The 14472-nt window shown below is 47.2% G+C and overlaps 1 long non-coding RNA gene across 2 annotated transcripts in view; it reads right to left on the bottom strand.

Annotated features, from left to right (window-relative positions):
• The window catches only part of LOC110257268 (uncharacterized), a 29340-nt gene extending 19585 nt beyond the window's left edge, over window positions 1-9755 (bottom strand). The window contains exons 1-2 of one of the 2 annotated variants that reach the window (XR_014831597.1): window positions 9584-9755; window positions 2653-2932 (exon numbers count right to left, since the gene is read on the bottom strand). This is a non-coding gene — a long non-coding RNA (uncharacterized LOC110257268). Of the gene's footprint in view, window positions 1-2652; window positions 2933-7414; window positions 7954-9583 lie in introns of those variants that run through there. The other variant, XR_002339662.2, reaches the window with a different exon arrangement.
• Between the last annotated feature and the right edge of the window lie 4717 nt (window positions 9756-14472).

The raw sequence follows: 14472 nt of genomic DNA on the forward strand, positions 1-14472 counted from the left end.
CTCCATCTCTCTTCTCTCTCCATCTCTCTTCACATTCAATCTCCCTCCCTCTCTTCCAGTTCTCTGGGAAAAGCAGCCAGCCGCGGAGGCCGCCCAGCAGAAAGAAGAGCAGGCAGGAGGACCCTTGTCCGGGCAGCCTCCCCAAGACACAAGGTCAAGGTGAGGTGCCAGAGACCTGAGAGCACCGAGGAGGTTCGGAAGCGGGGCGTGGCCCGCGCCGTGGTGACCAGATGTCCAGATGTTCTCACGGTTGAAAACAGAAAACCTCTCGGTGCTGCTCTTCAGAGGGAGAGGCGAATCCTCTTGGCTCTAAGGTGTGCTGGGAGGCGCTCACCAAGGAAACCCCCAGAAGATGTGGCACACACGCCCAGGCCCAGGTCTCCTGGCACCTCCCCACCCCCTCCCACCTCGCCCAGGATGCTGCCCGGTCCAGGACACCATCTCTGACGGTTCTGCTGCAGCTGAAAATCTGACCATGTTTGCTTCAGCCAAGGCTTTCTCTTCTGCAGGTCTGGGCCGCCAGATGTAACATCCCTGAGTTGTCTCCCCTGAGCCCCCAAGGAGGGAGAGGTAAGCAGGTGAACCTGATCACCGTGCCCTGGAGGTTTTGAACCACAACCACAAAAAGAGCCCCTTCCCGAGCAGGAAGCGCTGCGCATGCACGCATGGACGTGCTGCAAAGACACTGTTCGGTGGGTTTCAAATGTGGATCCGAAAGCATTTGTTGTACACCCACAATCCGCTTGAAAGTATGTTAGAGCGTATCCTCGGCCCTCCAATACCTGAACACAAGGTAATGCACAGCGAGACAGGCACTTAAACTGAAAAGCAGTGCCCAGAGGCAAGGGGTTAACCTTATTCGGCCCAATTATTTTCACGGTTACGTGGTACTACAGTTTTGCAGTTCAGGCAACAAAATGGTTTCTCCCAGCTCCTCTGCTGCCCGCCCCACATGCCCCAAGCTCCTCTCCAGCCTACAACCCTTGCCAACACCACTCTAGAATTTTTTAAAAGAGGAGAGGGGGGTGCAAAAAAGGAAAATGTGAAGGCCCTCCAAGGACCTTTTTTTGTGGTTATTTGCAATTTGGAATTCTGGAGGGAAGGGGAAGGGGGGGGGGTCTAAGATTGGAGCCAAAATGAAGACACAGTCCAGGTGGAAGGTCTGAAATCATCTTGGATCAGCTTTTCCACAGCAGACCTGTCTGCTTTTTTCCTTAAAAGCCTTTTGTTCTCCAATCTGGGATAGCACTGTCACCAGTAATACTACTACGAGCCACCGTTTATTAAGCATCTACTACGAAGAAACAGTATGCAAAATCATTTTGCTTAAACAATGTTCTGAGTACCTATGACTGCCTAAAAACCATCCCCAAACCTATTGGCATGAACACAACTATTTTATTTTATTTTATTATTTTATCTTCTTTGTCTTTTTGTCTTTCCAAGGCTGCACCCGAGGCATATGGAGGTTCTCAGGCTAGGGTCGAATCGGAGCTGCAGTCGCAGCAATGCTAGATCCAAACCAAGTCTGTGACCACAGCTCACAGCAATGCGTGATCCTTAACCCACTGAGTGAAGGCAGGGATCGAACCTGCATCCTCAGGGATGCTAGTCAGATTCATTTCCACTGAGGCACAACAGGAACTCCTGAACACAATCATTTTAGATTGGCTGATGGGGAACTGCTCTATAGCACAGGGAACTTAACCCAATGTCCTGTGATAATCTATGTGGGGGGAAAAATCTCAAAAAGAATGGATGTGTGTATATATGTATAACTGAGTCACTTTGTTGTACAGTAGAAATTATCACAGCATTGTAAATAAACTATATTTCACTAAAATTTTTTTAAAATTACCCAAAAGATCATTTTAAAAAACCACCATTTGATTATATTTACTGCCCCCATGGGTCAGGAATTTGGGACAGGGCATAGCAGGGATGGCCTGCCTCTGCTCTATGAAGTCTGAGGCCTCGGCTATGAAAACTTGAACAGCTGGGTACTGGAAGCATCTGGAAGCTTCATCACTCACACATCTGGCCCCGAAGCTGGAAGAACTAGAAAGCTGGTTCATCCGGAACTGTCAATCAGCAGGCTTTCATGTGGTCTCTTCTTATGACTTGAGCTTCCTCCACAGCATGGTGGCCTCAGGGTAATCAGATTTCTTACATGGTAGCTCATGTCTCCAAGAGCAAATGTTCCAGCAAACAGAAAAATGGAAGCTATATGGCTTTTTCTGATCTAGCCCCAGAAGTCAAGTGGTGCTACTTCTACAGTATTTTACTGGTTTTATCGATCGAAGCAGTGGCAAACTTGCCCAGATTCAAAGAGAAAGGACATAGGACCACGATCCCCAAACCCAGTGGGATGAGTGTCAAAAAAACCTGTGGCTCTGCTTTACAACACTATTTTCTTTAATCCCCAAGCAATAATCTTTTGAGGAAGTAGGAGGATTATTCCTGTTTCACAGATGGGAACATTGAGGTTCAGGGAGGTTAAAGAGTCCACACAGCCTGAGCTCCAAATCGCTGCCCACAAGACTCACTGCCAGGCGTTTCTGACGCCTTCCTTTGTTCTGGGTGCTTTCCCCCAAACCACTCCCAGCCCAGACTCCAGGACCCTGCTTGCCTTACCTCTTCCTGTTGGTTTACCTGCTCTGGATTTCCTTCTGTTCTGGAGGTAGCCAACGACACTTTGGCCTCTGTTCCATCTTCACAGGTCTCGGGTCCAGGATGGAAATATCAAGGCAGGCAGCCCTCCAGGTTTGCCCAACCTCTAATGTCAGCTACGTATGGGGTCCTCGTGGTCTACCCGGCCAGGACAGGAATGGCCTTGCTCCTGTGGAATTCCCACTGCCTCGGGGCAGCTGCTTCGGTTGGCTGGGCCCCTGATGCACTCAGCCTTCATTCTGCCATTGACCCGTGGCCAGTCCTAATTGGGAACCAAAACCCCACCAGTGTTTCAGTATATATTATATATTATCACCAGGTGCCTACATATAAAAACATAGGCTTTAGGAAGACAAATGGGAAATGGGGGGGAAATAATTGTAGCAAACAATAAAATGGCAAGAGTTGCAAGCTAAATAGAGTTCATAAAAATCAATATGAAAAAACTGCCTAAAAAACTAAGATCTCAGTAGACAAACAGAGGATGCAAATCGGCAATATATTTTATTTTTATTTTTCTGCTTTTTAGGGCCACACCCAAGGCATGTGGAAGTTCCCCAGGCTAGGGGTCCAATTGGAGCTGCAGCTGTCGGCCTACACCACAGCTCATGGCAACACCAGATCCTTACTTAACTCACTGCGCGAGGCCAGGGATTGAACACACATCCTCATGGATACTAGTCAGGTTCCTTACAGCTGAGCCACGACAGGAACTTTGGCAATACATTTTAAAAAGAAAATTATAGAGTTCCCGTTGTGGCGCAGAGGAAAAGAATCTGACTAGGAACCACAAGATTGTGGGTTCGATTCCTGGCCTGGCTCAGTAAGTCAAGGATCCGGTATTGCCGTAAGCTGTGGTGTAGGCCGGCAGCTATAGCTCTGATTCAGCCCCTAGCCTGGGAACCTCTATATGTCGTGGGTGCAGCCCTAAAAAGCAAAAAGGAAAAAGAAAAAGAAAAATACAAATGGATTCAAACATTTGAAAATAACCAAAATAATTTCACATAATTATAGTCTGATGCTTTCGCCTTATATGTTTGCAAAGATTCAAAACACGAGAATTCCCAAATTGCTTTCCAGAAGGACTGGACAAAATTATATTCATGTCTCACTCCTCTTCCAAGAATAAAATTGCTCTTCCTAAGCTGCAGCAGTCAGGGAAGACTACTGGGGAGAGGCGGGGCTAAAATTGGGCCCTTAAAAGGGGGTAGGACATCTCATCTATAGCTCTGCATTTATGTTGTCTATGTTTAAATAACCCATGGAGTTTAAATGATTTCACTTAAATTGCTACGTAAACATTTGGTCCACCACTATGTATAAAAAAGGACACATGGAGTTCCCACTATGGCACAATGGGATGGGTGATGTCTCTACAGCACCAGGATGCTGGCTCCCTGGACAGTCACAGCGGGTTAAAGGATCCAACATTGCCACAGCTGCTGTGTAGGTCACAACTTTGGCTGGGATCTGATTCCTAGCCCAGAAATTCCATGTGCCACAGGGAGGCCAAAAAAAAAAAAAAAAAAGAAGATAAAAGAATAATGAATTCAGCCCTCTCCTTCAAATCCCGAGGGTTTTATTGGAGTTTCTCATATTTAATGAATGACTACAATATTCTTGGGAAGAAAACAAATGCTCTAGCAGCTATGAGGAAAACAAGCAGAACCAAACCTGTATTATGTTTTCAAGGAGTTTACTCTGGATGGCAGGGGTGGTACTCAGCTACAGACACCCCGGACATAGAAACTAGCAATGCTACTACCTCACAGTCAGAAGCATGTCACTAAGCCAGCGCCAAAAATGGATGCTAAGACAGTAAGAGAGTAAAAATGTAAACCACAAATTGGGAAATGATATTCACAGTAAGTATTCAACAAGAGACTCATATCCAAATATATAAGGATATCCCACAAATCAATAAGAAAAAGACAAATGATTTAAATCAGCACTTCATAAAAGAGAATGCTCAAAAAGCGAATGAATTTGAAAAGGTGCTCAATGTCATTAGTCAGGAGGGCATGGCAAAATAAAACCACACTGAGATAGCCCAACACGCACCAGAGTGACTTAAGATGAAAAATTGATAATACCATGTGTTGACAAGGATACAGAGCAACTGCAATTTTCAAACAGTCAGTGTGAGTATAAATTGGTACAACTGTAAATTGGAAATTGTTGAGTAGATGGTACTAAAAGCTGATTTGATGAATATCCTATGGCCTACCAATTCTGCTCCTAGATATATACCCAATAGAAATGTGTATGAATGTTCAACCAAAAACATATACTAGGGTATTTATAGCAGAACTCACTACTCATAACAGTAAAAAACTGGTGAAAAAGAATGAATTAGGAGTTCCCTTGTGGTGCAGTGGGTTAAGGATCCAGCATTGTCACTTCAGTGGCTTGTGTGGCTTCTGTGGCATGGGTTCAATCCCTGGCCCAGGAACTTCCAAATGCCATGAGCATGGCCAAAAAAAAAAAAAAAAAAAAAAAAAATAGTGCCATTTGCATGTACATGGATGGACACAGAGGTTATCATACTAAGTGATATAAGTCAGACTGAGAAAGATAAATACTATATGATATCACTTATATGTGGAATCTTAAAAATAGTACAAATGAACTTATTTATGAAACAGAAACACGCACAGACATAGAAAACAAACTTCTAGTTACTAAAGGGAATGGGGGGGTCAATTAAGAGTAGTGGATTAACAGAAACACAGTACCATGAGCAAATAGATAAAACAACAAGGACCTACCGTATAGCACAGGGAACTATAGCCAATACCTTGTAGAAAAGAATCCGAAAAAGTATATACATGTTACACACACACACACAACCAAATCACATTGCTATAAACCTGAAACTAGCACAATGTTGTAAATCAACTATATTTCAGTTTTAAAAAAAGAGAGAGTGAGAGAATGGGTCAAGAGTAGTATATTCATACATTGAGGTGTTATACAGAAAGAAAACGGAGCTAACTGCGACTACAATGTAGCTGTCTCGCAAATATATATTGATAAACAATTGCCAGACACAGAGTCTGCATACTATATGATTAGATATATATGAAGGTCAAAATCAGGCAAAACGAATCTGTGTTGTTGGAAGTCAGAATAGTAATTATCCTGGGGGGGGGGTGGGCTTCTAGATCCTGGTAATGTCCCATTTCTTGAACTGGGGGCCAGTTACACATAGTGTCCAGTTTGTGAAAATCCACAGGGCTTTTCACTTTTATTTTGGGCATTTCCGTGAGATGCTGGAATAAAAGGCTTCCCCAAACTGAGAAGACTGCAGAGCCACATATGTGCTCAGCAAGGGGGGGCACGTGTACTTGCTGGACTAGGTCAGGGCTTAGGACACTCCAGGGTTTGTCACAGAAACAAACAAAGCCCACTTTCTTATGCTGAGGAACAAACGCCTCCTCCCAAAGTCACTGCCCTGGATCTCTGCCCTGAGTCACTGCTCAGGACCAAGCAACTGCCCACGAACAGTTCCTACTGCCACCTGGTCCCATTTCCCCTCTCGCCACTTCTCAAGGACAAACAGCACAGCTTCCCCTTAAGCAAAGTGCCAAGAGCTTCTAGAAGATAATGGCCACATCCAGGGAGAAGGCAGTGTACTGAGGGTCCACACCCAAGCCCACCCTTGGCCAGTCTCACCACTCTCCGCTCTAACCTGTCCAGCTCCCCATCTCTCACCCTGCACATTTTGTTAGAAAAAAAAAAGAAACAAAGCCCCCTGGGCTCCTACACCAGTGTTCATTCAGAAGAGCTTTTCATGAGGGCTCCTGCCCTTCGGGGGGTGGAGGAAGCATCCCTCCTCCAGGAGGGCCATCTCCAGGTCTACACAGAACTGAATAACTAGGGTCACCAGGAAAACTGAAGGGGCCAGGGGATGGAGGACATTTAGCCATTGGTTCAGAGAGAGCATGGCGGTGTCCAGCTCACGTTCTGCTAGTTTCAACAATAGCACATGGTGCATATGACCCGCCCTGCAAGAAAATACAGCAAGGAGGTCCCGACGTGGCTCAGCCATAATGAACCTGATAAGTATCTGTGAGGACATGGGTTTGATCCCTGGCCTCGCTCAGTGGGTTAAGGATCAGGCATTGCTGTGGCTGTGGGGTAGGCTGGTGGCTAACAGCTCCGATTCGACCCCTAGCCTGGGAACTTCCATATACGGCAGGTGTGGCCCTGACAAGCAAAAAAGGCAGGGGGAAAAAAAAAAAAAAAGAAAGAAAGAAAAGAAAACACAGCTAGAGTCTCTCCTCCATTGCCACCAACCAAGCTGATAATAATTGAATTCAGTATTTTTTTAAATTATACATAAAATAAAATGGAAAGGCCCACAGGGAGTAGGAAGATCTAGACTAAGGCGTAAAGAAGAGAAGATTCAGAAATGCCTCCTCTCCAAGAAGGAGAAAGGTGATGTTTCCCCTGCTTAATCCCCCCCCCCACCATAATTTCTATTTGGATAAATAAACCCTGATAAATGAGAACCCACATTTTCCCAAGGCCTGCACTTTCCCCTGGATGTGTTTGCTGGGTGGTCCTCTCTCAGCAGTTGGAGTAATCCTGATGATCCTGGGCAAGTTGGAAGGGAGCAAGTCTGTATTGAAGCCAAGAAGTCAGTCCCCTCCCCCATCTCCACCCACCAGCTTCCCAGGAGAAAGGAACCTTGTAGGGAATTTTGAAGCTAGAAATAAAGGGAGGCTGAATATCACCTTACCTAGATGGTTGGTGGTTGTGGGCATCCTTAAGGGGATTGAAAAGCATTTGTTGTTGTTGTTACTGGATTGTTTTTCTTAATTAAAAAAAAAAAAGTTTGGAACAACCGACTTTGATATACAAAGAGAAAAGTGAGGAGATTCTAGTAACAGCGCTTAGACATCCGAGGAGGCCCAGGGCCCACTGGCAGGTCACCACATCTAAAAACATTTCTGCGCACAGCCTGGCCTCTTTCCTCCGCAGTCCGCTCCTCAGGCCCCGCCGCAGTCAGCGGTGACTCCACTGCCGCGCTGCCGCAGGCTGGGAAGGGGCAGCTGCAGGAGACTAGGACGGTGGCCTGAGTCAGAGATGCCACGGACCCTCAGGGCCTGGAAGCGCGTTCCTCTCCCCGCACAAGTCTCCTAGAGGCTGGCGGAACTTCACTGTCCCGCGGGGCGAAAGGGAACCTGGCTCCCTGCAGGCGCTTCCTGAAGCCCAGGCGACCCTCCCCAAAGGCCAAAGCCGACTCTCCTCCGGACGCGGGCAAGCCAGGTTGCCCATGGAGTCGCCAAAGCTCCGCTCTCAACTACTGTTTTCCTGGTTTGAAAAGACAGAAAGACAGACAGACAGAAAGAAAATCCGCCTCCCGCGAGAATGATAAGCACCCAAATGCTTCCCCCCCTCCCCCCCCCCCCCCCCCCGGTCGGGTCAATTTCAGCCTGGTAATTTCCTCCTGGGTCTGAGTGGGCGTTCTAGGCCCCCTGGTACCTTCATCCAGCACCCCCCTGGCCTCTTCGCCCCCTCCCCGGCCCCCCGAAGGGGCGGCGGGGCCCAAGCAAGGGCGCTGCGCGTGACCCCGAGCGGAAGGGCCCCAGTCTGGGTCCTAATGCGGGTGGCGTCTCCCCTGACAGGCGGCGTTTGGGGACAACAGCGGGGACGGGAGATAAGGTGACATACCAGAGCAGATTTGGTGCGCGCGCTGATACTCCTCTCCCGACAGGAAACGTGGAGCTATTTAAAAGACCCTATCGATTACTTTATCTTTCCCAGAGGAAAGCTTCTTGCCGAGAGACAAAAGATGTTCCCTACCGAGAGACACAAGGCCACAGCCCCCCATACACAACGGAGGGTTTGGGCCGGCGACACCCAGTTAGGACTCAGGGACACATTTACACCGCCGAGTGCACTCCAGCGTGCGTGCCAAGAACGGCTCCGTAGGGCAGGAGCGGAGAGAAGGGGAAAGGGGTATTTCACAGGATGATTTGCTGGACCCTTTGAAATTCTTTTTGACCTTGTGCATTTAAAACACACACATAGAAAGTGTCTATGCACTGAAAGTTCGTGTATGTGTAGCCGTGTCGTTTCCGCAAATTTAAAGCGCACCAGTAAGCTCATTCAAAACGGGTCACGTCGCTGTGAACGTATTACACAGATACACGTCTCAAAAGCAAACCCTCCACTGTGCTCCTTTGAAGTGCTTGAATGTCTATGATTGTCATGTGTACACTTCAAGTATGGGACGCGTCAACACGGCCCTTTAGAGTGCGCTTGTTTCGTGTCTGAATTCCCGCATTTCGCCAACCTGTTGGGAGCGCGGAACGCCATCAGCGATATCCCGCTGCTGACACCGAATTTGCTACGAAATTTGTCGGCCTCCGGGTCCCCTGTGCCGTGCTCCAGGGAGGCGCTCAAGCAATATCGACTGAACCGAATTGCACCAAATGGAATGTGGGTTTTGTTTGTTTGTTTGTTCCTGTGCAGCAATTTGCAGTCCAGGCATTGGCAATGTGCTCCTCCCGCCTGTGGAAACTTCGCAGCCTTCCCGCAGAGCAGGTTGGAAGATAAGGAAGGAAAGCGGTGAAGAAGGAAAGGTGACAGGCCTAGGAGGTTCGCCCGCCCATTTCCAGCTCAGATTCCACACGGACCAGGCCAGTGCAATCCAGGGTGGAAGCTCCAGGAGGGAGCCGGTGTCAGCCCCAGCCAGGGAGGCCGCGCAGATCTGAGCGCGACCCAGATCTCGCCGGAAAACCTCGGCCCAAGACCTCGGCCCAAGCCGAAGCACTGCTGACCCCGCGAGCCCCCCGGCTGGGGACAAAGACAGACGTCGGTTCGCCCAGCTCTGCTTCTCCCAAACCTTCGCACTGACGCCAAATGCCCTTTCAAAGCCGCGGTTCCCGAGCTGTACACTCACCGGGCAGGTGTGTACCGGCCCTAGAAAATCCATTCTCCACTTTCCCGTTTTTCAAAACGTGGTGCATCCGACTCGAATGTCACCTGACTTTTCCAGCTGTGACGTTCAGAGACTGGATCTTGAGAGACTGGTTGCAGCGACTCGGTTCTCTTCGCCTCTACGCGCTGTTTTCGCTGAAGCGGTTTGTGGGGGTGGGTTTGGGGGCGTCGGGCATACGCAGGAGGAAGCACGAAATTAACTCGAAACGGCAACGGAAGTTTAAAAGCGACCTGGCAAACTTTGACACGAGTTTTAAAACGGGTCATCTCTATGGACGTAGGATTCACTCGGGTTTTAAAGACAATACCCCCCAAAGCGGGAGAAAGTGACTTAAGCAAAGATACTGAAAACAGTAACTGTCAAGTCAAAACTGCAAACGAGTTGCCCAAAAGATGCTGCTCCCAGAAAAAAAGCAAAAGCCAAAATTAAAAGACAATGTGGAGTAATACTTAAATTTGCAGGAAATATCCCCAGAAAGATATATGTGTATATTTTACATCGGTGACTGCCGGTGTGGGAATCAACTGAGAAGGGGCAGAAGGAAACTGTTTGGGGTGATGCAAATATTTCTGTGTCTTGATTGTGGTGGTCCGTACACGGATGTATTCATGTGTCAGAATTCATCGAACTACAGTTAAACTGTATTCATTTTGTTCTGGGTACATTATGCCTCATTAAAGATTTGTAAAACAAATAAACCCAGAAACAGCTTTGTCTTTAGGAATGAGACTAGGTGGCCAAGGGAGAAGCCTGGCCCACTTGCCTTTGTAGTTCCCTTTCTACCTGTTGATTTGGGGGTTTTGTTGTTGTTTTGTTTTTATGGTGTATGACTTAGTCAAAATTTACAATTAGGATATTTGGTGATGGGCCTATAAAACCATTTAAGGAAATCAACAAAAGCAAGAACAGAAGATGTTTATACACCCCCTTGTAGGAGTAAGAAAAACCACGCACTGTCTAAGCCCACAAAATATTTTAGAAGAGGAAATATCTTGAATATTCGGGTTTGTTTCATTTTGCGGGTTTTTTCGGGGGGTGGGGTTTTTGGTTGTTTTTTTTTCCCCCCCAATGTTTCCGATACCAACGAAAAACAAGGACCCAGAAATTTTCTGGTGCTTGTGTGTGGTGTGAGTGGCTGTCATCTTCTCGAGGACTGGAGGACTCCCAGGACAGACCAGCCACAATGGTGCTCCACACAAGGCCACAAGAGGCTTTCCTGGCCGCTGTGCCCCTGGCACTGGGCGAGCAGCGCGCTCTCCGATATCCCGCTTGGAGCAAAGACTTGCAGCAGCCCTTTGCACTGCTTCAGAAGGCCAGACCCCCCCTCCAGAGTGCATGACACCCCAAGAGCTCTCCAAGAGGTGGAAGCAGGGCCTCCCAAGGCTAAGCAGGTGGGCAGGACCCCTGGTGCCCAGACCATGCAGCCTCTGTGGACTAGAGCCTGGCCCAGCTCCCAAGGAGGGGCTAGCAGTCTGAGACCAGTGACTGCAAGGATCCCACCTCTGTTTGGGGGAACCAGATACGAAATACCTCCATTTATTGCCCTGTAAGAGAGGGAAGAGTCATGTTAGGACAGATTCCAGACCTGGTTCTGATTCAGAGCTATTTCAGAGAAGGTTTTGGAGGCTGGCCCTCAAGAGACAGATGGACAATGGGTCCAAGGCTGGGGCGGGGGAGGAAAACTAGGACCTGCCAGACTCTTCTGCTGGCCTGGGGGCAGGGCCTGATTGGGGGCTGGTTACCAAGCCTCGTCCACTGCCGCACTCACAGCCCCCAGATCCACAGCACCTCAAGCAGCAAGCCAAGGCACTGATTAATTGGGGTGGGGGCTGTATTCCCAGTGACCCCAAAGGTAACTGGGATCCTGAGACCAAAGCACAAGTCACAGGACAATCCGGAGGGCAAATCTGCAGACCACTGAGGCCATGTCCCTGGATGGTGCTGGACCAAGGCCACCCCACTCGCCTCTGTCTGAAGCTCCACTGACCTCCCTCCTCAATCTTGCTGGCTTTGCTCCAGTTCCCTCTCAGAGACTGAAGATTTCATTGGATGGCTGGTGGGGGGACGTTTCAAGCTACGTCCACCTTTGCTGTGTAGACTCTAAGATGCGAGGGGGAGCCCATAAATGTGCGTATTTAACATAGACCCCTAGGGGACGCTGGTCTAGATATTTCCACATCCCAGTAGGCTTTCCTCCTCTGTAAAGGCATAATTTGATTCACTATATTGGGGGTTTATCTTGATTATGTTTTTTTTAACTCTTTAAGTCAATACATGCATATGGTAGGCAATAACAAAATAAACAAAAAAGGTACTAAAATGTCATGTTTTATTCCTGATGCCCCTCCCCAGTATTCTTCCCCAGAAGTTTGCCGTTTTGTTTATCCTTCCCCCCCCAAAAAAAATCCACAGAACCACATATATGGGCATACGCCCATATTTAAAATACAAATTCTGTATCTTGATTTTAATGTGTCTTAAAATGTATCCAAAAGAGTATGTATAAAAGTAACTAATTCTTTCTTATGGCTGCTAGTATTCTGTTCTATTGGTGAACATACTTTTTTTTAACCAAGTCTTCCAAGATAGATGTATTGGGGGTTTGTGTGTTTGTGGTTTTTTAATGTTTTGATTATTATTTTTTTAAATATACAACTGCGGTGAAAATAGTTACCTTTACATCCATGTGAGTATATCGAAGAGTCTGAGAGGTGGACACACTTGTTCAAAGGGCTTATGCATTTTTAATTTTGATAGTACCCAATTGCTCCAAAGAGGTTTAGCAATTTATACTTTAAATCAACAGTGTAAGAAGAGTGACTAGGCAGAGTAATTATCAACCTTTGAAATCTTTGTCCATGAATGAAAACATTTACCTCTTTTTTTAAGAATTTCTGTCTTCCTTTCTTTTTTCCTTCTCTCTCCTCCCCCTCTCTTTCTTTCTCCCTTCCTCCAGGAAGGTTCTGCTACTCTTGGCCAATTTTTTAACTGTTTTGTTGAGTCATTTTCTTATTGATTTACAACTCTTCCATATTGTGGACATCAGTGGGGGTTCTGGTCATTATTTTTAGCATTTAAACTGTGTGTCATTTTCTCTTTGATTCTATTCTAGTTTGTTGTTTGGTTTTGTTTTTATTTTTCTGAACACAAGTTGTTTCATGCCATCAGGTAATATAATTCATCTTTTAGGTCTTTGGTCTCATCACCCTTTAAAATATATAATAAGCACTCCAAAAGGATCATTTTAATCATCTATAGCACTGTCGTGTTTCCTTTTTTAAGTTTACATTTTTCGTCTATCCAGAATTAAATGCATGTGGTGTAAGAATAATCCGTTTCCGGAGTTCCTGTCATGGCGCAGCGGAAATGAATCCGACTAGGAACCATAAGGTTGCGGGTTCGATCTCTGGCCTCGCTTAGTCGGTTAAGGATCCGGCGTTGCTGTGAGCTGTGGCGTAGGCTGCAGATGTGGCTCAGATCTGGCATTGCTGTGGCTGTGGCATCGGCCGGCAGCTGTAGCTCCAATTTCCCCCAGCCTGGGAACCTCCATATGCGTGGGTGCGGCCCTGAAAAGACAAAAGACAAAAAAAAAAAAAAAAAAAAAAAAGAATAATCCATTTCCCTTTCCCTAACATCACTTTCCCTTTATTTGGAATGTGTTTTGTTGTATGGACCACACTCCCCAAAATAGCATAATACCACAATTGGCAAGGACCTTATTTCCCATCTTAGCCAGTTTGATTTTGTAGGTTAGACAACCAACATGCCTCTCTGTCCCTCCACTGCCCAGGCGAGTCCAGGTAACAACATGGGCTGTTTCCCAGAATAGCACAACAGGGAAGGGAGCTTGGGTACACCTAAAGCCACCAAGGAGGCAAACCTGAAACTGGTGACCAGAGGGGTAAAGGGCTGTGCTTGAGATCAGCCAATTGGTGAGAGGAGCACGACCAGAACCCAGTCCTGGCTCACAGTCTGGTACTCATTCTGGCACAGTTCTGCCTCCTTCAGAGTCTGAATGTCTTAGGCTGTACCCAACACGTGGTACACAGCGGACACACAGTCAATGTGATAAAGAGATGCACAAATCAGGCCAAGGGTCCGCTACTAACTAGTCTATGCGGTCACTTGGAGGCAGGGTAGAGGTTCTGGCCTACTCCTCTAAGCCTCTCCCCTGCCTGCCCCCCACGCTCCACACACGCTCATGCACATGATATCCACTGAGCAGGTGGATCTGCCCACTACTCCCTCCTGTGGGCTCTAGGCCGTTCTTATGGCTGAGCAACTTTGGAGAGACAGCCTTTAAAGCAGCTCGGGGGACTTCCTGCTGTCCCAGCTGGCTAGAGGAGGCTAGACCCTGGGGCAAAGGAAGCCAAAACCCCGATAGATTACAGGGGTCTGGGGGACATGAAAATAGTATTTCCAGGGCTCTGCTCAGACAGCCCAAAAAGCGGAATCTGCTATATAATTTGTGAGGCCCAGTGCAAAATGAAAATATGGAGCCTCTTGTTCAAAACTTATCAAGAATTTCAAGACAGCAACAACAGAACACAGGGCCCTTCTAAGCTCAGGCCCTGTGTGACTGCACCATTCACATACTCACGAAGCCAATTTTCAGGGAAGGATAGGGTTAATTACTGGAGGAGGCGGGAGAAGTGTGAGCCCCAGACCTCTAAAGGTGCAGATTTTAGGATAGAAGTGGACTGGGGGATTATTTGTAATAGACAAAAGGTGGAAACAACCCAAATGTCCATCAGCTGATGAATGCAGAGACCAAATGTGGTATACCTGTAGAATAGAATATTATTCCACCATAAAAAGAGCAAAGTACTGATACACACTGCAACATGGAT

The sequence above is a fragment of the Sus scrofa genome, chromosome 16, assembly GCF_054392235.1.
Source record: "Sus scrofa isolate SSC_HxYL_T2T_F1_AM1 chromosome 16, Sscrofa_HxYL_maternal_Yorkshire_Landrace_v2.0, whole genome shotgun sequence".
Lineage (NCBI taxonomy): Eukaryota > Metazoa > Chordata > Mammalia > Artiodactyla > Suidae > Sus > Sus scrofa.